Source organism: Tenrec ecaudatus, chromosome 5 (genome assembly GCF_050624435.1).
Source record: "Tenrec ecaudatus isolate mTenEca1 chromosome 5, mTenEca1.hap1, whole genome shotgun sequence".
Taxonomy (NCBI): Eukaryota; Metazoa; Chordata; class Mammalia; order Afrosoricida; family Tenrecidae; genus Tenrec; species Tenrec ecaudatus.
The window spans coordinates 82832669-82859272 of NC_134534.1; the positions used below are offsets into that span (position 1 = coordinate 82832669).

A 26604-nucleotide genomic window follows, 5' to 3' on the forward strand; every position below is an offset into this window, starting at 1 on the left:
TGCTAATGCAAAGATTGGTAGTTTGATTCCACCTAGTGGTGTCTCAGAAGAAAGGCCTGGTGATCTACTGAAAATCAATCGCTGAAAATACCATGGAGCACAGTTCTATCTGACACACATAGTGTCTCCATGAGTTAGTGTGTTAGTCTGGGTACGTTAGAGAAACAAATCCACGGAAACTCATGTATAAGAGAGAGTTTTATATAAAGGGTAAGTGCACATCAAGAAAACATCCCAACCCACTGCTTCCCAAGCCCTCAAGTCTAACATTAGCTCATATGTCCGACACCAATCCACAAAGTCCTCCTGCATCTCACAAAACACAAACAATGATGCCAACTGCAGGAGGAAAGCTGAGTCAGTGAATGTGTAAGCATCTCAGCACTGGCAGGGGTCGCCACCTGGCTGCTCCAGCACCCAGGGCTGCATCGGGGTAGGTCCATGTGGCTTCTCCTCAGGGATGTCTTGCAGGAAGGGAGCCTTACCAGCTGAAGCAGGGAACTGTCTAAGGCAGCTGTACCCTGGTCCGACCATCACAAAGCAAGGTACCAGAGAACTAGAAAGATGAGGCTCAGCGAGCCATTTATCCCTCTGCCCTTCAATTAACCAACCCCACATGTGTTTATCTGCCAGGGTGGCACAATAAACCAACTACTTCAAAAGGAGTACTATATCTTGCAACTAGACAAGTTTCTCAGTCAATCTGGTAAAATGATCAACTCTGATTGGAAATTTTGTCTAGGTACATGTGTTAGGTGAGGTTGACTAGTGAAACAAGTCCAGAGACACATATGGGTGTAAGAGACAGCTTAATCTCAAAGAGCAATTATATATTGAGAAACCATCCCAGTCCAGTCCAGATCAAATCACTAAGTCCAATATTAGCCCACATGTCTGATACTAGTCCATAAATACCTCTTTAGACTCATGCAGCACATGCAGTAATGTCAAATGCAGGAAGGTCACAAGCCAGTAGTAAATTCAGTGGCGGTGGAAGCATCTCGGTCCTGGGGTGAGTCTCCATGTGGCTCCTCCAGCTCCAGGCTCTTGCTGCCATCTGCATGGCTCCATGTGATTTGTCAGCAGGAATGTCAAGCAGAGGGAGAGTGTGTCCTGCCTTCAGGGAGGAAGAAGTTCCCAGAATTCTCATGAGAAGGCCAAGCCCACAACAAGAGGGTCAATCAGGCTGTGACTTGATTGACGGGCGAGACTCCACCCCTTAGCTCAACTTGACAGGAGATGATGTAACTGCCACAATAAAAGACATGTACAATACTGAGTGGTTTAAAAATGAGAAACATCTGTGACTACACTTAATTGGTAGTGGATCAAATAATCAGAGAAGTTGAGCTATATGAAACCCAGCACCAGGATTGGAGGAAGGCTTATTAACACCCTTCAAGATGAAGATGACACAATCTTGCTTGCTGAAAGTGAGGAGGACTTGAAGCACTTGATGATGAAGATCAAGTGCAGTCTTCAATGTGGACTATAGTTCAATATAAAGAAAATGCAAATCTTCACAACTGGTCCAATAAATGGAAAAATGGAGTAAAGATTAAAGTTGCCAAGGATTTCACTTTGATGGGATCCACAATCCATGCTCATGGAAACAGCACTCAAGAAATCAAAGGATGTACAGCACTGGGCAAATCCACGCTACAAGATGTCTTTAGAGTGCTGAAGAACAAAGATACTGCTTTGAGGACTAAGGGGTGTTTAACCAAGATTTGGTAATGTCATCTATTCAAACCCCGTGAAAGCTGGACTATCACAAAGGAAGATGGAAGAAGAAATGATGTATTTTGATTTTATGTTGGCAAAGAATATTGAACGTATCATGGGCTGCCGGAAGAACAAGCAAACCTGTCTTGGATGAAGTACTGTCAGAATGTTCCTTAGAAGTGACCGTGTCTCACATTCTGTGGACATGTGGTCAGGAGAGACCGGTCCCTGGAAACAGACATCATGTCCCCGGCGAGTGTTGTCCTGCTTTCCCAACTCCAGCAACTCATTCCCCCAGGGTATTTGGCTATATCTAAGAAGCTCCTACAGCACTCAATATTTTGCTGATGGAATCCTTAAATATTAAAACTTGAGGATTGATTTTTCCTTTAGTTCTTTGAGCTTGAGGTATGCTGAGTGCGTTCGTCCTTTTTGGCCTTCTAACTCCGGGTCTTCGCCCATTTTATTATGACAGCTGGCGCTTTCTTCTCACGCTGCCATCGGACGTTTTTTGTTCAGCTCTTTTACGTCTTCATTTCTCCCATTTGCTTTAGTTCTCCAGCAGGTCCTGGATAGAGCGGCAGACTATGTGAAACAACTCCAGACCTGGAAGGTGATGAAGGGCCGGAATCTTGGGAGTCCCCCAGTCTGTAATCCTTAGTCACCTTCCAGGTCTGGGACGGAACTTACCTCTGTGGTAGACTAACCAACCATTCCAGATAAAAAGGCAGCATTTACCCAAGGGCAGAAGGCTAGAAATGAAGGAGGAATGGAAACAGGAAGCACAGGGCAGGTAGTGGGGTAGGAGATGGTACATTGACTGGATTGCAATGGGCGAGTGGAGACAAAATGTGTATGAATTGCTGACTATAAAACTGAGAATCTACTTTGTAAACCTTCAGTTAAATAAGAAAAAAAAGTTTTAAAAAATTTGCATCATTTGTCCATTTTTATTATTTATTTAAATAATTTTATTGAGGGCTCTTATAGCTCTAATCACAAACCCTCCATGCATCTATTGTGTCAAGCACATTTGTATTTATCTTGCTATCATCATTTTCAAAACATTTTCTTCCTACTTGAGCCCTCCGTATCAGCTCCTCATTTCCCTCCCTCCCTCCCTTCCTCCCTCCCTCCTGAACCCTTGATAATGTATAAATTATTACTTTTTTCATATCTTACACTGACCACTGTCTCTCTTCACTCATTTTTTTGTTATCTGTCTCCCAGGGAGGGGGTTATATGTAGATCATTGTGATTGGTTCCCCCTTTTCCCCCCCACCTTCACCCTACCATCCTGGTATCACTACTCTCATTATTGGTCCTAAGGGGTTTATCTGTCCTGGAGTCCCTGCACTTCCAGCTTTTATCTGTACCAGTGTACATGCTCTGTTCTAGCCAGATTTGTAAGGTAGAATTTGGAAGAAAAAATTTTTAAAAAGAAAACATAAGGAATGATAATAGCATCATTAGTCTTCAGGAAAATGAAAACCCAAATGAGATAAAATCTTACACCCTTTAAAATTGAAAACACCAAAGGTTGACCAAGCAATTCCCCCAAACTACGAACATACTTTCATAAGAAAATTCATAGAAACTTCATCCATAATAGTCCCAAACTGGAAACAATCCAAATGGCCATCAATAAGAGGAGACATTATAGATTAGTCAGACTGGAATATTCTACAGCAGTGAAAGGAAACAAAGTACAATTATTAGCACAACACAAAAAATGAATATTAAAAGCTTAATGTCAAGCTAGAGAAGCCAGGTACAAAAGAACAAGTACTTTAAAACAACGATGAGATACCACGTTACACCAACATTGACAGCCATGTTCAAGTACCAAACAGATAAAGCGAAGGTTGGAGATGCTGTGGAGAGCTTGGGGCCCTCATACACTGTGGGCAGGACTGTAACTCTGAAAGCCGTATGATGCCATCTCAAATAACGGCAATAGAAATTCCATATGACTCAGCAATAACTCTGCTAGGTATAATTCCTACAGAAGTAAGAGCCCTAACACAAACAGACGTAAGCATACCCATGTACAGTGCAGCACGGCTCACAATAGCCAAAAGATGGAAACAATCCAAAGGCCCATCAGTAGAAGAACGGATAAAGATGCTCTAGTTGTACACACAGTGAAAAGCTACGCACAGCTAAATAACAGCGACGAAACCACAAAGCACCTCATGACACGGATAGACCTGGAGAACGTCATGCTGAGTGAAAGGAGTTCTCACAAAAGTACAAATAATAGATGAGGCCACAGTTATAAGGGAAATATATAGAAAACTCTGATAAAACCTTTCATGCCCAAGAGAACAGCCTTTGGAGATTGCAGGCGTGGGGTGAGAAGGGGAGGGGAGAGAAAGCAATAGGCTGGATCTTACACAAGTGTGAACTCGAGTGTAACAGAGATTATCCACACGAAGGAAAAGTGGAAGCTAGAAGTGGGTGCGGGTAAGCCATTGGGGGACTTGATTAGTAGTTTGAAACTGCTGAATGCAAACAGATGATCTGAAACATAAACCCTCACCTAATTTACAAAACAATTTTTAAAAGAGTAAGTACAGTCTCCTATCATTTACATAAAGTGTAAGAACAGCCCAAACTAAGCAGAAATGATAGAAATAAGAAAGGGATCGTGGGAAGGGGTACTTGACTGAATGGGATGGGATAAGATGGAATCTTCTATGTTAGGAGAGGCCTGCAACATCACGATTTGGGTGTTGATTACACGGTACGTACATTTGCAGAATTCACTGAACTGTACAGTCACCACCTCATATTTTATTGTATGTCAACTGGATCTTTAAGAATGCATAGCAGTGTTTCCAGTTCAGAAGCGGGTAAGGGAATTTCAGGCAGACGGAACTACTGAATGAAGACTGCGATCACGGTTAGAATTGTGTTATTGTATCAGGAAATATGTAGACATGAAGAGGAGGTGGGGGTGGGAGAGTAAAGAAATAGGCTAGATCAAAGGGGAATATTTATACCAGGCTTAAGATTTTATACTATTCACTAGTGAATAATTAAAATAAATATGATCATAAAATCTGGAAGCCTTATGGACAGAAAGAATGGGCTGGGGTAGGGGTTGACCAGCTTTTTCTGTCCAGGGCCAGGTATTAAGGTTTTGTGGGACATCCTGTTGCAATTCCTCAATGTGGTGGCTGTCAAGCCACCCTGGACAACATGTAAATAAAGGAGAGTGATTGTATTCCATGATGACTTTTTTTATGGATACTAAACTTTACACTTTGTGTCACTTTCATGGTCACAAAATATTGTTCTTTTAATTTTTTTCAGCCATTAAAAAGGGGAAGACCTTGATAGGTTGAACATTGTTATTATTTTCATATCTCACTCTGACCTCTGTCTCCCTTTCCACATGCTTTCTGTTGTTCTTCCCCTGGAGAGGGGCTATGGTTATTTGTCAAACATTGTGATCAGTTCCCCTGTTCTCCCTTCCTCTTCCCTTTCCCAATACTCCTTTGGTATCACTATTGCCACTCCTGTTCCTGGATTCTGTGTGTCATGATCTCCCATCTCTTATCTATACCTGTGTACATGTTCAGGTCTAGTCTGAATTGAGAAGCAGCACTGGGGTCATGGTAGAAGGTGTGTGGGGGGTGAGGAAGCTTCAAGGAACTGGAGGAATATAGCATGCTTCACTATATTATGGGGAAGGGGCGAGGGGGAGGGAAAAAAGAGGAGCTGATACCAAGGGCTCAATGGAAAGTAAATGTCTAGAAAAGAATGAAGGCAACATATGTACAAATTCACTGGATATATGGATTCAGTTCCAGTGATGTATGGATTGTGACAAGAATTGTAAGGGTCCCTAATAAACTAAAGAGTGATTTTTTAACTAAAAAAAGGGCAGGGGTGGTGGTGGAGACCTTTCTTAGCTTGTAGGTCATAAATCATAGCCAAGGGACTGGATTGTTCTGTGGGCATTAGTTTGTCAACTCCTTGCCTCAGATGTATAAATATCATACTTTTTACCATTTAGTCATTTCTGATTCAGAGCTACCCTATAGGGCAGAAAGAACAGCCCCACAGGGTTCCAAAGTCTGTATACTTTTTGGAAACTGCATTCCCCTATGGAGCAATTGTTGGGCTTGAACTTAACCGCTGTCTCACAACACAAGGGCTCCTTGTAGAACAACTGGGCCAGAGGTGTTGTAACAATCCTGCCTTTGAACAATGATCACAGCAACCTGGTCAAAGGCAATACGCTGTAATGGGAAAGGGATGGATGATTTAAGGGATATTTCCTTGGAAGGACTGATAAGATTCAGGTGGAGACAAGGAGAGCGAATCCTAAATTAGGAGGTGGGATGGATAAGATAGATAAAAGCATTAATGAAGGAGGAAATAGGGAAGGAGATCATTTTATTGGGGGCTCATACAACTCTTATCACAATCCACTGTGTCAAGCACATTTGTACATTTGTTGCCATCATCATTTTCAAAACATTTTCTTTCTACTTGAGTCCTTGGTATCAGCTTCTTGGTTTTTCCCCTCCTTCCCTGCTCATCCCCCTCCCTCATGAACCCTTGATAATTTATAAATTGCTATTTTCTCATGTCTTACACTGACTGATGTCTCCCTTCACCCACATTTCTGTCCCCCTAGCAGAGGATTATTTGTAGATCACTGTGATCAGTCTCACCTTTCTCCCCTCACCTTACCCTCCTGTTATTGCTACTCTCCTTATTGGTTCTGAGGGGTTTGTCTGTCCTGGATTCCCTGTGTTTTCAGCTATTATCTGTACCAATATACATGCTCTGGTCTAGCTGGGTTTGTAAGGTAAAATTGGGGTCATGTTAGTGGGGGACAGGAAGCATTAAAGAACCAAAGGAAGGTTGCATGCTTCATTGGTCTCATATTGTACCTTGACTGGCTTGTCTCTTCCTTGTGACCCTTCTGTAAGGGGATGTTCAGTTGCCTACAGATGGGCTTTGGGTCTCGCCATTGATATGAATTTTTGTTCTGGGTCTTTGATGCCTGATATCTGATATCATCGACACTTCATGATCACACAGGCTGGTGTGGTTCTTCCATGTGGACTTTGCTGCTTCTCAGCTAGATTGCCACTTGTTTATCATCATGCCTTTAAGACCCTAGACACTCTAGCTCTTGATAGCTGGGCACCATCAGCTTTCTTCACCATCTTTGCTTATGCATCCATTTTGCCTTCAGTGATCATGTCGGGAAGCTCAGAATCATGGAATGGCAGGATTTTTTGTTTTTGGTTCATTTTTATGCCAGGTTATTAGAACAAAAGGAGTAGTTGAGTAGAGGCCCAATGTCTGCTACCTTAATACTTAACATGTAAATATATGTACATAGATCTATTTCCCTATCACTCTGTATAAGTATATTTATATATGTGCATGCCTATTTTAGACCTCTATAAGTGCCCTTTTGCCTCCTAGTTCTTTCCTTTATTTCCTTTTACTTTGCTCTGGTCCCACTATCATGTTCAGCCTTTATTCGAGTTTCAGTGATACTTGTTTGCATTGCCCTTGATCAAGCCCCACCAGGTATCCTATACCCTCCTCACCATTGATTTTAGATCACTTGTGGTTCTTTTATTCCTGGGTTTGTTAACAGCCACTTCCTTTCCCCCGCCTCTCTCTCTTCCGTGCCACCCCCCAACATCAGTCCCATTGTTTTCTCTTCCAGATTGTTTACTCCACCTATCTTATCTAGAGAGACATGCAGAGACAATAATAAGCACAAGAAACAAGACAGAGCAAAAAACCAAACAAACAAAAAAGAAAACAGAACAACAAAACAACAACAACAACAAAACACGAAGTGTCAATGGAATCAGGCATCAAAGAAGAAAAAAATCATATCATTGTGAATGAGGGGGAGTGCGGAGTGGGGATCCAAAGCCCATCTGTAGGCAAATGGACATCCCTTTATAGAAGGGTCGCTGGGAGGAGATGAGCCAGTCAGGGTGCAGTGTAGCAATGATGAAACATACAACTTTCTTCTAGTTCTTAAATGCTTCTTTCTCCCCACTATCATGATCTCAATTATACCTTACACATCCAGCTAGACCAGAGGGTGTACACTGGTACAGATAGGAAATGGAAACACAGTAATCCAGGATGCATGATCCCTTTAGGACAAGTGGTAAAAGTGGCAATACCAGAAAGGTTGAGAGAGCGTAGGGTAGAGAGGGTGAACCGATTACAGGGATTTACATATAACTTCCTCCATGCAGTATGGGCAACAGAAAAGTGAGTGAAGGGAGATGTCGGACAGTGTAAGACATGAAAACAAAAATTATAAATTATCAAGGGTTCTTGAGGGAGGAATGGTGAGCACGGAGGGAGGGGAAAAACTGAGGAGCTGATACCAAGGGCTTAAATAGAAAGCAAATGTTTTGAGAATAATGAGGGTAACAAATGTACAAATGTGCCTAACAATGGATCATTTTCAGAACATGGATTGTGCTAAGAGTTATATGAGCCCCCAATATAATGATGTAAAAAAATAAAAGAAAGAAAAACCTATAAACAGTTCCAGGTCTATTTGTTGATCTTTATGAGTATTTTCCGGTCGACTCTGATGGGGCAGCACACCCTGGCCCCAAAGTCTGATTTTTTTGTATTCCTCAGGGACTTCATTGCTTTGATCCCTTGGTTGCTCTGCTGCATGCCCTCAGCGTTTTGTCCCCCTGTGGTGGGGTCAGGGTGGACACAATTCCTGCACTGTGTCTCCAGTTTTGACCCTTGTAGCGATATGGGTCTGTGAGGGATGTCATGTCTTGTGGTGGGGCTCGCCCTATGGTCCTCTATGTGCATTGGCTGCTCTGAGCAGGAGTATTGTTCTCAGGGCTTGGTGGGCCAGGATGTGCTCCACTCTCTCTTCTTCCCTCTTCGTTTGCTCTTGTGTGCTCTGCTCAGACGCACCCCCTCCCTGAGCTGTGGCTTCAGTATGGTCCTCTGAAATGAATTATTCTGGGGTGAGGGGTGCCTCATTTTCTTTTAATTTACTCTTCCTGGTAAGTCTAAATCAATTAAATATATATATATTTCTATTCTGGATACCTATAGTCATTTAAATTTTTTATTGCGGTAAATATCAATAACATACATCTTTGTCATTTGGATCTCCTGTAAGTGTACAATTCTGTGGCATTAGTTACATTCAGAAAAATTTTCCATTGTTCCAACCCTGAACTCCTTGAGCAATAATTATCCATTCCAATGTCACTCTCACTCAGTCCCTGGTAGCCTTTAATCTACTTTCTGTCTCTCTGAAATTTTCTTTCTAGATAAGGAATTACATTATTTGTCTTATGTGTCTACTTATTTCACTCAGCATAATGTCTCCAAAATTCACCCTTTGTAGCATGTTTCAGAACTTCGTTATGGGTGGATAAAATCCCATTGTGTGAATATACTACATTTTGTATCCATTGACTACATTTATTTTCAGTGGGCACCAGAAATAGTCCATTTCTGACATTTGGCATGAGAATTCATTATTAGAGTCAGTAATTATAGTATGCCTTCGGCAAGCAGACTGCTAATGTGCAAACGCTGTGTGCAGACAGTGCTGTGGATGGCAGAAAGTCGTTTCTGCATTGTGCCTTTCTAGGTTTCCCCGTTTGATGACTCCTGAGCATGTGTGGGCAAATTCATGCTTGACCTAGCCAGCACACACACACGCAGTAGCATACTGATCATATCCAGGTCATTGAAGGTAAACCCCAGATCACACAGTTCAAAGCAGCACAAGGTTTGCTTTGGATGCTGAGGAGGTACTCAGTAAACACCTCCTGGGAAGCAGTAAAGGAGAGAATAAACACAGCTACTTTGTTTAAAAAAACAAAAACCACAAAACCAGTTTTGTTGACAGAATTTGCGTACCATATAATTCAATATTTTAAGTACATTAAAAAGAGTTGTACAAGCATCACCACAATCAATTTCAGAACATTTTGTTCATTCTACACTTGATCTTAGCCAATAGGCCGAGAAGCGATACATTTTGTTAATTCTTCTACCTATTATTATTAGCTCCACACTAGCCTCTCCTGGGTTAAGGATGTACTAATTTAGTGACTATCACTATAGATTTATCTAGCCTCAATTTCTTCTTTTAAAAAAATCATTTTATTGGGGGCTCATACAATTCTTATCACCATATATACATCAATTGTGTAAAGCACATTTGTACATTCCTTTCCCTCATCATTCTTAAAACATTTGCTCTCCACTTAAGCCCCTGACATCAGCTCCTCATTTTATCCCCTCCCTCCTCCCTCCCTCATGAGCCCTTGATAATTTATAAATTATTATTTTGTCATATCTTTCCCTGTCCAATGTCTCCCTTCACCAACTTTATTGTTGTCTATCCTCGATTTCAAGAAAGAAAATCATATGGAAAAAAAACTTCAAACTTCAACAAAACCAAAATGAAACACAAAAACCCTCAATCTAAGAGAAAGCAGAAGATTATAGAAACTGGAACAAATTAGAAATGGGAAAATATGACAAACTGGTTAAATTTTAGCTTAACTCTGTCTGCAGTGATCCATGTGCCAAAGCACACTGATTGAGAGCAAGACTTTTCCCCCCTGGTCAACGGTCTGAGGAAATTCAGTGGAAGTGTATTCAGTGCATGGAGTCTACAAATGGATTTGGGAGTTTCACTGTCGTCCATAGTCTTCTGCAAATCAGGTGCTCAGAATTTAAGCTCTAATACAATTCCCTCCTTTAATCTGAGATTTTATCATTTACAATTGAGACCGGGCAAGGGGACAAAGGTGGCGATTTGGACGAAGTGTGGAGTATTGGACCAAATACTAGGACTACATTTCCCAGAACTCTTTGCGAGTCCTGTGGGATGTTACCAAGAATCTCATAGGCCTGTGGATTCTAAAAACTGCTTGATATGCATGCCAGACCAAACCAAACTCATGTGACTCATGAAGGAGATAAGAAATACTAAAACCAGTCATCCTGACTGAGAAGGATTTCTTCTTTCTCAGGAATTTTAAATAACATTTTCTTGCCATGCCCTATATCTTCCAGAAGTAACTCTTTCTCTTGGTAAGACAAGAACCTGAATGCTGGTAACACAATCCTTGGTTCATTCAAGCTTACACCACTTTTGAACACAAATCCCGGGTGGTGCAAGCAGATAATGCATTTGACTGGAGCAGAACATTTACTGACAGGTGTCTCCGAAGAACGGCTTGGCAACCTGCTTACTGGAAACCACGTGGAGCACAGTGGTGCTCTGACACACCCGGAGCCGTCCCAGAGTCAGATGGACTTGATGACAACTGGTATCGGTACCTTGGATGCACGAGTGGAGAAGAGTCCTTCCAGCTTTAGGCTTTGATGTGTAATACTCACTGGAGCTTGATACTTTCAGGCATGTGCGCTTTATAATCGTAAAGAACACGTATGTTGAAGCCAATATGGTTGAGCTGTAACCCTCCATCCTACTTTCTAGAACTCTCATGTGCAAATACTGTCTCTCCTTCCTTCCTCGATATCAGTTTCCTTGATGCCTGCAAAGTGCTGAGAAGTCTACGGTCTTCACCCTTGTGTTCACCCTTCCACCAGAACAGAGTTCACCATATTCTTAAGCACCCAACATGCAAGGAACTAGTTGCCAGCATTGAGCACTGTTGAAGCTTAGCATGGGCTGGGAAGGCTTTGCTGTTCTCTTGTTTGCTCTTTCCTCCCCAAGTCTGATCAGAGGCTTGTGGGAGGGGAGAATAAGTGTGTGTGTGTTATACACAGTATGAATGAATTTGGCTGTGTGGATTGACAGATGGATTCATATTGGAGGAGGGAAAATGCAGGGGACATAGGAATTACCTTGCCTTCTACTCCCCAGAGTCCTTGACTAGAGGAGGCCTAGGAAATCACCGGAGTGATGCTTCCATTGGGAAAGTGGAAAGATGAAGGCCAGAAGGAGCTAAGGGACATGCAAATGGCCTGCCACAGCAGCGAGTCACCCTCCTGGCACAGGTCCAACGAGAGCAAGCTTTTTGTCTAGCTCTAAGAGACTGCAAGGTTGAGTTCTTTTGCTTAGATTGGTTGCTCTAAAAATTAAAGAAGACAGAGTCAACTGCTTCTACCATAGACCTTAAATAAAGAAGTTGGAAATGACTGGAAATTTATGAGATGAGGAGACAGATAGAAGGCGGCAGTGATAAGGGATATTCAATTGCACGTATGGATGAGTAGATGGCTGACCACTCTCAATAGTCAATGCTTCATCTACTGCACTGAGCTCTTCTGATGTAGGCCTGCAGGGCTCTGAGCTCAGGGTTCTAGGTGGTGAATTCTCTTAGTCTTTTAGCACGGTCCTGGGCTGGCCGGGATACAGGAACACTCTGCCACAGCGTTGAATTTGATGACTCTGTGGACTGCAACTCTTTGGTGTGTCCATCAGAACCCTGGGACTTGAACAAAGAAGACAATGGACATGATTTTGCAGAATCAAAAAAAAATTCATTTTGATTTCCGCTATCTTGAGATTTGCCTGTCTTCAATATCAGAACATGCTCATACACCATCACAAGTCCTCGTGGAGCAGACTCATAGGAGGAATGGGCTGGGGGTGGTGGCACTGGTCTGCCGCTCCCTATGTAGACAATTTCCTGTAGTTTTGCCTCTTTTAAATTGGGTGAGGACTGGTGGGAAACAGAGAGAGAGAGAGAGAGAGAGAGAGAGAGAGAGAGAGAGAGAGAGAGAGAGAGAGAGAGAGAGAGAGAGAGAGAGAGAGGAGGACAGACATAATAAATGTGTTTGTGATTGGCATGTCTTTTAAAAGTAAAAGTCAATAGTAATGTTAGCTTCTGACCTAGATGTAGCATTTACATAATCAGAACACCAAATTGATGGTTAACAATAATATTCCTGTTGCTCTCTCAAAGCTGGAAACCCATTAACCAGAACTTTTATATGTTAATTCTCTGAGGGGGCAGTGTTTTAGTTTAGTGAGATAAATTAATGAGGTCAGTTGACCCGCTTTCTGTTTTTCCTTCTTTAAAAAGTAAAAGCTGGAGAAACAAGCTGGCTAACTCCACGTCTGTTTACTCTGGAAAACATCTTCACTGAAGGGGTGAGAAGTTTAAGTTTTATTTTTATGCAGCTCTGTTTTTAGCCGCAGATGGACAGCGCTGGCTCATGGTGGAAGCCCCTTTGTAGGAAACATCTCTCATTGCAGTTGTCCCTGGGGCATAACATGTGCCAAATGATCACTCCTAATCACTTGGTTGGTTTTCTGGAAAGAGGAAACATCTTGCTAACTCATGGAGCTGTGTTATGTCAGAGAAAGTGTGTCATAGATCCTAGATAGTTTTCACAAGGACTGTTTCCAGCACGAGCATCTGCCAGCTCACCTGCTCAAGGACTGTTGTCGAGCATATCTGATTACCCAACTGTGTACACTCAACTGCCATTTTCTCAAAGACAATTACACAGTGGCATTTTGTAATGACGTCAATTCTTTTCCTGTCGAACCTCAAAGATTACAATGACTCACTGCTGGCTGGTCAACTTTAAGGATTAAATTGGAGACCCTGACTTAATGATTTTAACAGCTAGTTTAAGGATTTCCTAAGAATGAGAGTGACCTTATAAATAAAGTTGGACAATTTAGTCAATCTTAAAGAGAAAGTAAATAATGTAGTTGAAAGCACACTCTGTGATGCATACCTTTTAAAATATGCTTCAAGTTAAAAAAAATTAAATAGACTTAAGGATATAGGCATCTAATGGACTATAAATATATGAGTATTATAAAATATATGAATGCATATCTAATTGTATATAAAACTATGAAAAGATTATTAAAATTTATTTTGCTAGCATAATTTCTTTGGGTAAATTTTAAAATTTTCTCTATTTAGTGTTTATCACATGAATGAATATCAGATTTAGTATTTATCAAATTTAATGTTTAACATGCACAAGTCTCCTGGGAACTTGTTTATAATGCAAATTTCTGAGCTTATCCTCAGAGTTTAGTAATTGTGAAGTGGGCCCCACTTATATGCCTTTTAAATAAGCACTCCAGGAGATTCTGAATCCTAACCTCTAGACCACCAGGGAGCATAACTCTAGGAGATTCCAATGCTGGTGGCTGTGTTGGTGGAACTCATTTATACAATATTTACTCTCCTTCTGGATGCTTAAGATAATCCAAATTTACTATATATAATTCATGTAATATGCAATTCAGTTGTTTAAATATATTAAGAAGAGTTCTGCAGTCATCACCATAATCAATTTTAGAATATTTCTTCATTATTTTATCCATTATTAGCTCCCTGTTTTCCCCCATCCTCCTCTGCCATAGCCCTATAAATCTAGTTACTATCTCTATGGATTTACCTATCCTGAATTCCATATAAAGAAATTCATACCAAACCAACAACAAAATAAAACACAGAAAAACTGAACATCAAAGGAAGCAGTAAATAAGAAAAACTAAAGCAAGTTAAAAATGGATCAAAAGGAAAAACAAATGGTAAGATGTTAAATTTTAATCTAACTCTATCTGCAGTAATCCACTTTCCAATGCACTTTGTCTGAAGACAACACTGTTCAATGGACTAGTCAGTGGACCCAGGGAATTCAAAGGAGGCTGAATCCAAGTGCAGTTTCTGAAAATGGATTTTGGTTTTTCAATGTCATCCATAGACTTCTGCTCTGAATTTAAACCCCATTACAAGTCTCTCCTCTAATCTCGGATTTTATTATTTATAATCCTTGACTCACACAGGCTGGTGTGCTCTTTCTGTGTAGATTTAGCAGACACCTCATTTCAATGGCTGCATGTTTTAAGACCCCAGATACCGTTGTCTCTGAGAGTTGGGCACCATCTGATTTCTTTGCCACACTTTGCTATTGCACCCATATTTTCAGTGATCACTTAAAGAGGGCAAATATTGAGCCACGGGGGTATCGTAAGAACCTGTTATTCTTAGCTTAAGAATATAAGTGTGGCTCTGTTGCGCAGCCGCCAGCGGGCAGCGGACTGCAGGCAGACCTCTACGTTATGGCCTGGCTACTGGGCTACGTGAATCCCTGGGACCCCAGCTTTGTGGCTGCAGTCCTAGCCATCGCCTTCAATCTGCTCTTCTGGAATGTGGTCGCAAGATGGGAACAGAAGACCCACAGACTGAGCAAGGCCTTTGGGTCCCACTACCTGGCCTGCTATGCACTGGGTGGCGCCATCCTGCTCCTGAACCTGGTCCGCTCGCACTACTTCACCCAGGCCATGCTGAGCCAGCCCAAGATGGAGAGCCTGGATAATGCCGGAGCCTACCGCGTGGGCCTCGCCCTTCTGGGAGTGGGGGTCCTGTTTGTACTCTCCAGCTTCTCTGCATTGGGTTTCACTGGAACATTCCTAGATGATTAATTTGGGATCCTCAAGGAAGCCAGAGTGATCACGTTCCTGTTCAGTGTCCTGGACAACCCCATGTACCGGGGCAGCACTGCCAACTACCTAGGCTGGGCCGTCATGCACGCCAGCCCTGCCGGCCTCCTGCTGTCTGCCATCGTGGCCCTGGTCTATGTGATTGCGGTCTACTACGAGGAGCCCTTCACAGCAGAGATCTACCGGCAGAAAGCCGCCAAGTCCCACAAGCAGAGTTGACCGGCCAGCTGGTGGGCCTGGGAGGGAGGCAGTGACTGTGCTGGGGTCGAGCCCTCTGCCCACCCTGCCCAGCCCACCCCGAGGGGCGCGACCTCCACTGCTCAGGTTCACACCTCATGGCTTCTCCAGTGCCTTGGAAACGGGGCTGGCTGTTACGCTTCCTCTGAGTTTCCACTGCCCCTGCACTCAGACTCCCCAATAAAGGCCTCTGTCTCAAAAAAAAAAAAAAAATGTGTGAGCTTAAAATTCATTTGTGTATCTAAGGTATATATATATATATATCTCCCTGGTCCATTTAGGGGCAGCACAATCAGTTTCTTGAGAAATAATATAGATAAACTTCATTGGACATTCAGTAGTTCTAATAATAATATCCTTAATCTAGTCATTAATGGCATAGAATTTAAACTACTGTTGAGAAAAAGAAAATAAAGGTTTTTAACCTAAAATAAATGGAATGTTAATTTACACAGATTCAAAAACTTAATTGACTGAACATTATTGAAGAAAACAATGAGAGTTAGACACTCATTCACTAAGTCAAACCTATGTCTACAAGACTAAGACGTGTCACAAAAAGAAAAATAACTAGGAAATTAATATGGTAGTCTTAAATGACCAATTATTGGGCAATTTCAAAGCTGGATGTTTATCTTTACAGTAGTGAAGTCACACAATAATTTTCTTTTTGTGTTAACTAACTTCACACAGGTCCCTCCATGCTGCGGGCTGACAAATCTTTTGATTGTTTCCATCAATCTTTGTGTCAGGTCTCAATGTTATAAAATCATATCATCTGCAAATAGAGTTTCACTCCTTCTTTTCCCACTTTTATTTCTTTGCTTCCTCTTTTCCTGGTGGTTCTAGGTAAGACTTCCAGCACAATGTTGAGTGATTATTGGAAATGCTTTCACAGGGGAAATGCTTTCAGTTTTCTCCCATTGTATGAGATATTGTCTGATGATTATTCAGAGATGGCCTTTATTATTTTGAGAAATATTCCTTCTTTTTGAGTGTTTTTATCAAGAATGGGTGTTGAGCATTGTCAAATGCCTTTTCTGTATCTATTTTTTGCTTTATGTGGTGGATTGCCTTGATAGTTTTTTTTTTTATCATTGATAGGTATAGCTTTATTGCTGGCTGTTTTATGATGTTATTACTTTCTTTTTCCACTTTAATTTTTTTGGCTGAGTTTATTTTGTTAGATTTTTTTTATTCTCTTTGTTTTTAATTTGACTTTTTACTAGGTTTTCTTCATTTTTGTTTTGATGAAGTTGTACTGTTTTTTAAAAAGTTACAAAAGTGTCTGAACACAATGGATGTATGTGTGGATTGTGGTAAGAGTTGTACAAGCCCCAATAAAATGATTTAATTTTTTTTAAGTGTGCTTTTATTATTTTCTTTCCAAATTTAAGCAAGGAGGAAACCATGCCCCCCAATTCAGTCCTCTCTTCTGCCACAAGTTGGTCTTTGTTTTAATGCAGGGCCATCAGTTCTGTCTTCACTCAAGATGATTTGTCAAAGCTGGGCCATCTTATCAACTTATAGTATCTATTGCTGTCACAGAACAGACATGTATGGGTATGTCTTTTTTTTTTTTTTTGGCCAAGGAACTGTGGGGGAAGCTGGTGTATTTGAACTTCCCTTTTGATAACTTCCTCTTTGGAGTTCCTTAGGCCCATCCTCCCTCAGTGGAGGCTTACCCTCTTAAATATGGGAGGGAGGGGTGCCCCTATCCTCTAGGGGATAAGATTTATAAGTTGATGAAAAAAGTTATTTGCAATGAATAAATCGTTAGACTTGAAAAATTTATTATGCCATTCACAAAGAGTTTCTGTCAACAAGATCGCCTTGATAGTTTTTTTAATGTTGAATCTTTGTGTACCTGACATGATCCCACTTGATAATGGTGTATTACACATCGGGCTTCTAACTGCATGGCCAGCAGTTAGAAAACACTTACCCATTCTGTGAGAGAAAGATGAGGCTTTCTACTCCCATAAAGAGTTACCATCTCAGAAACTCACAGGAACAGTTCTACCCTGTCCTATAGGGTTTCTCTGAGTCAGAATTGACTAGACAGCAACACATTTTCTTTTTTGGTACTGATCAAGATTTTGTTGAGAATTTTTTTGCATCTATACTCATAAGCGATATTGATTTGTAGTTTCTGCTCTTGTGATGTCTTTGCTTGATTTTGGTATTAGGGTGATGCAAGCTTTATAAAATGAGCTTGAAAGTTTGCTGGCCTCTTCCATACATTGGAATAGTCTGTGTAGACTTGGGGGCAGCTTTTCTCTGCATACTTGTTGAAACTCCCCTGTGCAGTCATCTGGCCCTGAAGTTTTCTTGGTTGAAAGTGTTTTGATGATTTGATCTATTTCTTCTTTTGTTATATGCCTCTTGAGGTTGTCTATCTGTGTCAACCTGTGTTAACTTGGTAGATTGTATTTGTCCCTTCTACTTTTCAAACTTACCAGCACACAGTCTTTCATAGTATGTTATAATTTTTTGCAAATTTCATTTGATTCTCTTCTAGAATCACCTTTTCCATTTCTAAGTCTAGATATTTGCATCTTCTCTCTTTCCCTTTGTTAAGTTTGTCAGTTCTTTCTTTAATTTTGTTAATCTTTCCAAAGATCGGGCATCTTGTCTTGTTGATTTTCTCCATTATTTTCAGTTTTCCAATTAATTTATTTCTGCTCTAATTGTTATGATTTATTTTCTGCTGTTGCTTTTGTTCTAGTTTTTGAAGATGCTGCATTCCCTCTGCCTCCGCTTATACACACACTATGTTTCATTTGGTATTGATTGCTATAAATTGCTCTCCATTAGCTGCTTTTGTTGTGTCTCAAAGGTTGTGGCATGTTGTGCTTTTGTTTTCATTTCTTTCAAAGAATTTGTTTTCTTTCACCCCTTTTTTTGATCTATTACCCAGTCATTTTTAAGTACTATATTATACAGTTTCCATGCATTTGATTTTTTTGCTCTTGTTCTTTCTTTTTTTAATTTCTGGTTTTGTAGCATTGTGTCCTGAGAAAATGGGTTGCAGACTCTCAATTGTAAAAATGTATGAAGGTTTGTTTTATTGTCTAACGTGGGGACCTACTCTAGAAAATGTTTCATTTGCACTGGTTGGAGGGCTCGATATCTCCAGGAAGTCTAGTTGGTTGACTGTGTTTTTAGTTCTTCTCTGTCTTTATTGAGTTTCTTTCCTGATGATCCGTCTTTCTTTGAAAGTGGTATATTGAAGGCTCTGATGATCATTGCTGAAATTACTCTCTCTCTTTTCCACTCTGTGAGAGTTTGATAAATGTATTTTGAGGGTCTTTCATTGGGAGAATTTTTTTTTTTAGTATTTTTTTGCTTTGTGTCTTATGATGTGCCTTTTGTAGGCAGCGTATTGATGGGTCTTGCTCTCCACTCCAGTCTGTTACTCTCTGTTCTTAACTGAAGCATATAATCCATTGAAATTCAATGTATCATTATTGATAAGTGCAGATTTGTTGATGTCATTTTGCTGTGTGCTTTATGGTTTTGTGGCTTTATTGGCTTAGTTGTTCTTACATTTCTGTGTGACTTTGAGGGCTGTTTTGCTTGTGTAGTAACAGGATACAGGCTGTTCCTTTTTTCTAGATGTTCTTTATTATGTTGAGGATATTTTTTTCTATTCCTGTTTGATTGAGTATTTTTTTATGAGGAATGGATATTGAATAATGTCAGATGCATTTTCTGTATCTATTAATATAATCACAGTTTTTTATTCTTTGTCTTGTTTATGTGGTATGTTACATCGGCTGTTTTCCTATTATTGAACCATCCTTGCATCTGAGTATGAATCCCACTTGATCGTGGTGAATGATTTTTTTGATGTGTTATTGGAGTCTACTGGCCAGCAGAATTTTGTTGAAGCTATATTTGTGAGGGGTATTGGTCAGTAGTTTTCTATCTTTGTAGGATGTGTCCCTGGTTTGGGTATCAGAGTTATGCTTGCTTCATAGAATGGGTTTGGGAGCTTATTGTCTCTTTCTAAATTCTGTAGTAATCTGTAGGATTGGTGGCAGCTCTTCAATGAATACTTCGTAAAATTCCTCCTTGAAGCCATAGTGTCCTGGGTTTTTCTTGGTTGGAAGTAACCTGATCCTCTTTATTTTTTTCTTGCATTATGGGCCTGTTGAGGTTATCCATATCAGTCTCTGTTAATTTGGGTAGATTTTGTTTTTTCTAAATATTTGTCAATTTATTCTAGGTCAAAAAGCTCTTTGTAATTGCAACAGCTTACACAGACTTTTATTCATTGTAAATCCTATACTATGTGTGCTCTGGCTACCCATTTAGCTTTCCATTATGTGCTCTCATAGAATATTTTTGTATTATTTATGGTGAAGCTATGGCCATCTCTCTTAAAGTTTTTGAATATCCTGGTCACATTAGAGAACTCAATGAATTTGATTTTAGGGAAATATTTTACCCTATTTTGAAAGTAAGAGCACATGATAAAAACTATGATAATAGAGAAAAGTGGGTGGAGGGGGGTGTCACACCAAGATTTCTACAGTTTTGTTATAATTTTGGGTTTTTTTGGGTACTGGCTCAGTCTTGAAAATATTGAAGAATCTGGGAATCCTGTTACAAGATTTTATCAGTGTGTATGTAGAACTCACTGCCATGGAGTCTATTCTGATTCATATAATATTTTCCAGTGAGTACCTGCATAGCTCAGGCTATAACATACAGATTGAGTGATATAGTGAAAGGATTCAAGCCTGATGCACACATTCCTGATTTTAAATCATTCAACATCCTACCATTTTCTCTGAATTACTGATATTTTTTGTATGTGAAATTTCCACATGAGCACAATAAAGTGTTCTGGACTAAGTGTAAGGCTAGTCATGTAAATCTACCAGCTTTTCTGAGGGAGAAAGTTGACACTGTCTTTTCCCATAAAATTTACACTCTCCAAAATCTTATATAAAGTCCTGGAAAATCTATATGGGGTCCTAGAATGTTCTATATGGAATCAACCCCTATGTAGGCCCTTGAAAACCCAATTGGACCCCCGTTGAAATTGAATAGACAGTAGTGGAGTTTTGTTTGTTTTGTTATGGCGGAACAAAGAAACTCTTACTGTAACTGTTGCCTTGGTGTTGATTCTAACCCATACTGACCCCGTGGGTTTCAGAGCATAGCTGCTTCATAGGATTTCCAATGGTGGATTTTTCAGAATTAGATGGGCAGATCTTTCTTCGGAAGCACCTCTGGTGGACACGAACCAATCTTTTGGTAAGCAGCTGAGCAGGCTCATGCTTTTCTTTACCCAAGAATCCTCTGGCAGCTATTAAAGAGCCAAACTCTCTGTTTCTGAGTCAATTCTGACTCCCAGCAACCCTACAGACCATCGTAGGATTACTCCATAGGATTCCCATGCCTGAAGATTGTCATAAAAGCAGGCTGCCATCTTGTTTTGACCCAAGGATTGGTGGGTGAGTTTGAATAATCAACGTTTCAGTTAGCAGTCGATGGCTTCACCACTGCACCACCAAGGCTCCTCCCATCTGTGAAGAACCAAAACAGCATCAATGAAAATACTAAACCCACTGCCATCTAGTAAAGTCCAGTTTATAGCAAGTCTGTATATCTTTAATGAACCATAAATCTTTACTTCCTATTCACTGCCATTAAGTTTATTTCGACTCATGGTGGTCTCATAAGACAGGGCCGAACTGGCCTTATGGGTTTTGGAGACAGTAACTATTTATGGAAGTAGGAAGCCTCATCTCTTTCCCATGGAGCAGCTGGTGGTTTCCAACTGCTAATGTTACAGTTAGCAAACCAACACATAATCACTAAATCACCAGGGCTTTTTAAATCTTTACTTAAAAAAACCAAACCCATTGTATTAGTCTGGATACTTTAGAGAAACAAATCTATAGAAACTCATGTATAAGAGAGAGTTTTATGTAAAGATTAAGTGCATATCAAGAAAACATCCCAACCCAGTGCTGCTCAAGCCCACAAGTCCAACATTAACCCATTAACCCATGTGTCCAACACCAATCCACAAAGTCCTCTTCCATCTCACAAAACACACACAATGACGCTGACTGCAGGAGGAAAGCCGAGTCAGTGAATATGTACGCATCTCAGCCCTGGCAGGTGGGGGTGGGGGTGGGGAATCTCCACATGGCTGCTCCAATACTCAGGGCTGCATCGGGGTAGGTCCAATGTGGCTTCTCCTTGGGGATGTCTTGCAGGAAGTGAGCCTTGCCAGCTGAAGCAGGGAACTGGCTAAGGCAGCTGCACCCTGGTCTGACCATCACAAAGCAAGAGACCTGAGAACTCAAAAAGTGAGGCTCACTGAGTCATTTATCCCTCTGCCCTTCAATTAACCCCACATGTGTTTATTGGTCAGGTTGGAACAATTAACTACCTCACTCACTGTAATCCAGTCAATGCTGATTCATTGTGATCTCCTCCCCGACTCCGCCCCCTCCCACCCCTCCAGTCCCCATGGGTTTCTGAGACAAACTGTTTACAGAAGTAGAAAGGCCAGCCTTTCTCCTGTGGAGCTACTAGTGGTTTTGAGCTGCCAAACATGTGGATTGCTGCCCAGGCATAGCCATTACACCACCAGGCTCCAATCTTTAATTAGAAACCTTATACATCTTTACAGACCATAAATATTTACTACAGCAGATACCCTCATCCATCTTCTACAGTGGTTTGAACCTTGCACGTAGCAGTCTAATGCAAAATTTACAGCACTCTTGCCTCTTGTGAATTGTGAAGCAGGCTGTTGAAATTGATTTAGTCAATCCGCACATCTTAATATGTAGCTGCTCTTTGTCAGGTCCTTGTTTAGGTGCCAGAGATCAAGCTGTGAGCAAACCATGATTGTGTCCTCTCTGCAGCCCACGTTGCAATGAGGAAACAGAAAACGACAGGTGAATTGACAGTACTGGTAATTGCTATAAAAAATAAAATAGAGGGAGGAGTGAGAGAGGTAAATGATAGCTATTTTAGATAATATAGGTCAAGGATGGCTTCTCTAATGCAGTGGAATTTGAGCCAAGATCTGAATTAAGTGAGATAAGGAAGTGTAAGACTGTCAGAGGAGGTGACTGCCAGGGTGAGGCAACAGTGAGGTCAAAGAGCATGAGCAAGCATGGGTGCTTGCAGAATACCAAGGAGACTGTTGAGGCTAGAGTTGAATCTTCAACCTTCTGTCGAGATAGACATTTGAGTTTATTTTAGTTCATGTGAATATTTTATAGATATACTATTTACATTTATCTATTGAACATCTAGTGTGAAAGTACTTTATATATATCCACTGCCATTGGGTCGATGCCCACTCGTGGTGAGCCTGTAGGGCAGAGTAGAACTGCTTCTGTGAGTTTCTGAAATGGTATTGCTTTATGGGAGTAGAAAATCCTCCTTCCTGTAGTGGCTTCTAGTTTCAAACTGTTAACCTTGCAGATCACAGCGCAATGCATAACTCCTATACCTCCAGGGATCTTACTCCACTTATATCACCTCTAATCCTTAGACCCACAACTTTTCTGTAAGTTTTTCCTGTTGTGGTGGCCTATATGTTGGTTGCTATGAAGTGGGAAACTATGTGACCAGTATTTTAAATATCAACAGGATCATTCATGGTGAACAGATTTCAGAGTAAATACAAACTATGAAAGAGAGACTTCGTATTATATGGGTGCTATAGCAAAATGTGGCAAAATGTAGATGATACCAAGCTGTCAGATAAAATAGCATCTGGGGTCTTAAAGGCTTGTCATCAAGACACAGCCATCTAAGTGAGATGTCAACTAAGTCCACATGGAAGGAGCCCACCATCATCAGTCACTGAAGGGTCGGAATCCATATCACTCAAAGTCAAAGGAAAGATTAGTATCAGAGCCTAAATTTTGAAATTCCAGTGTGCAGAAGGTGATGGTTGACAGTGGGAGTCCGAAATCCACGAATGGAATTACATAGGAAATAGCCCCTGTCTAAAATTGAAGGAAGGGAGGAATGTGGTCACTGAACCGAGTGCTTGGGAGAGAGGAGTAGAGAAGAGCAAAGGCATAAGTCTGACCTGAACAGCTAAAACTCTGTCAGTAGATCCCCCTCCCTCCCCATGATGCGGGATGGGCCTGATCTGGTTTCCAAAATTGTATTTTCGGTTTGTATTGTTTTCTTCGGTCTTTGTTTGTTCATATTTGAGTGTATCTCAGAGGTGTTACGTCAATGACGGTCGCCCTCTTGAAGCTGTTATATGCTTTTCCAGTATTTCTGGAAATACTGGGTTTCATATAAACCCAGGATTGATGAGCGTATAGGAACAGCTTGTAGAATAAGGGGTTCAGAGGGAGGGGGTTACAGTAGTGGTGGTGGGGAGGAAAAGGGAGACGATGTCAAGGAGTCCATGTAAAAAGAAATTGTTTGGAAACTGATTGTGGTAGCAATTGTACAATTCTACTTGACGCAAATGAAATATGGTATGTTATGATATGTGTGTATATATTTGTATAGTTAGCTAGACTAAAGTATAACTCATTTTTAAAAATAAGAAGAAAAGGGGACTTCTGTGGGATGGGCCACTGAAAATCTTATGAATAGTACTGAAAAAATTTCAACTCTAGTACTGCAGGATGAGATGCTCAGGTTGGAAGGCACTCAAGATACGACTGGAGAAGAGCTGCCTCCTCAACAGGGAGTGATCCTTAAGGAGGGAGGGAAGGTAAAGCCTTTAGGGCCTTAATTTGCTCCTGGAAAATGACTCAGAATTAGAAGAAACAGCTAAACACATCCACCATTAATGTGTGAAGTTTAAATTAGGAAAATAGAAAGTCCTTAAAAAATGAAATGGATCAAATAAAAAGCAATATTCTCAGCATTAGTGAGCTGATATTAGACATTTTAAATCAGACAACCATATGATTTATGTGCTGGAACAATGAACTCAATAGAAATGGCTTTGCTTCCATTGTTAAAAAGGAATATTTTAAAATTGATATTGTAGCAACATGCTATGATAGAAATACACACACACACACCTTTAGGAAGCCCAGTTAATCCAACTATGATGCAAATTTATATATGAACCACGAAGACTAATGATGAAGAAATTGAGGAATTCTACCAACTATTCCAGTATGTAATTGATTACACTTTAAATGAAGACACATTGATAATTGTTGGTGATTGGAATGCAAAAGTTCGAAACAAGGAGAAAGGGACAATAATTGGAAAATATGATCTTGGTGATAGATGAAATGTTGGAGATCATATAATAGAATTTTGCAAGACCAACAACTTCATTGTAAATATCTATTTTCAACAATTTAAATGATGACTATATAGATGGACTCTTCCAGATAAAATACATAGAAATGAGATTGACTACATCTGTGGGCAGAGACAATGGAGAAGCTCAATACCATAAACCAAATCAAGGACAGGGGCAGACTGGTGAAGAGACCATAAATTGCTCATATGTAAGTTTAGGTTGAAGCTGGAAAAATGAAAACCAGTCTACAAAAGTCAACATACAAACCTGAGTATATTCCACTTGAATTTAGGAGAGCGCTCAAGAACAGATTTGATACATTGATCACTAATGACAGACAATCTAATGGACTGTGGGATGGATGACATTAAGAGCATAATGTATGAAGAAGTAGTCATTAAAAAGACAGGAAAGGAAGAAAAGACTAAAGTGGATGTCAGAAGAGACGCTGAAACTTGCTCTGGAACATAGAGTAGCTAAAGCAAATGGAAGAGCTGAACAAAAATATCCAAAGGGTAACTGAAGAAGACAGAGTAGTTAGATAGTATATCAACTAAACAATCCTGGTTAGAGTTAGAGTTCAACCTGTCACCTAATGATGCCCCCTTGAGGGTCTGACCTTTTTATAAGGGAGAAACTGGGAATTTCCCCTCCTCCTCTCTCTTTGCACCTTTGCCATCCTTCTTGCTGGGACTCTGTCCCTGCCTCCAGGGATGGCCCCTTGTGGGCCAACCGACTCCGAGAGCTGTTGGTGCCCTGCCATGTCTACACTGACCTTGGACCCATGTGGCACTGCATCCACTGGCTGAGAGTCTCCCTGTTTTTCCTGCTTCACTTTTCAGCTCCATTGGGCTGCGGCTATGCAAGTCTGGAGAGGGTCCTGCTTATCACTGGATCTATGGATTCCAATTGGACTGAGCTTGGGTGCCTTCTTTGTACACTTGCTTTGATGGTTAGGGATTATGTCAACTAGATACTCATGGGTGGAGCTCAGCCTATCCATTGTATTTCAGCCTGATGACGCCTCCTTTGTGTCATAAAATGTGGTATAAAAGAGAGAGAGAGAGAGAGAGAGAGAGAGAGAGAGAGAGAGAGAGAGAGAGAGAGAGAGAGAGAGACTGAGCAAGATAGAATTCTCTTCGGCCCTGCAAGGCAGAATTCTCTTTGGCCCGTTGCTGGATCTGGGAGCTGGATCTTGTGTCTGTTTCTTTGATCTCCTGAACTCCTGTTGCATTTCCTGCCAATCCCAGGAGCTATCAGCCACCAATGGATCCATTTGACTGACGTTGGATCTCTTGCTCACTAGCTTGTGCTCCCTCCCATCTCTGCTTCATTATCCTGCTTCCTGTTTATCAGCTTCCACATGTCAAGAGAAGCCTGACTTGAGTAGGACTGAAATTACTTATGTCTACAACTGTGTAAGCCATTTCTCGATATAAATCTCTTTTTGAATACAACACATATGAAGGTCAATGGCTTGTTTCTTTAGACAACCACAGGTGTTTCTAGTCCATAGATGATTGTCAGTGGTTTGCTTCTCAAGACAACCTAGTCTAACAGAGAGGGTTATAATGCAATATACAGAGGTTTGGCATGAGAAAGTCAAAAATGAAAAACGTACTCAGTGTATCTCAAGCTGAAATAAGTAAAGAAAAAAAAGACAAGCCTTGAATTGAAATACTGAAGGATTCCATGGGCAAAACAGTGCATGATGCAGTAAGCATAGAAACAAGATAGAAGGAATACAAAGAGTCACTGCACCACAAAGACCTGATTGACATTCAAGAGGTAGCAAATGATCGAGAACCCATGTTAGTGAAGGAAGAAGTCCAAGTTGCACTGACGGCATTCGTGAAAAGTAAGGCCCCAGGAAATGGATGTGTACCAAACTAAAGTATTTCAACAAGCTCCTGAAGCACTG

The 26604-nt window shown here is 40.8% G+C and overlaps 2 pseudogenes; one reads left to right on the forward strand and one right to left on the reverse strand.

Moving 5' to 3' along the window:
* Positions 1–9620: 9620 nt before the first annotated feature.
* On the reverse strand, positions 9621–9749 carry LOC142449428 (U2 spliceosomal RNA; annotated as a pseudogene).
* Positions 9750–14762: 5013 nt separating this feature from the next.
* On the forward strand, positions 14763–15479 carry LOC142448816 (phosphatidylethanolamine N-methyltransferase pseudogene; annotated as a pseudogene).
* Positions 15480–26604: the final 11125 nt, after the last annotated feature.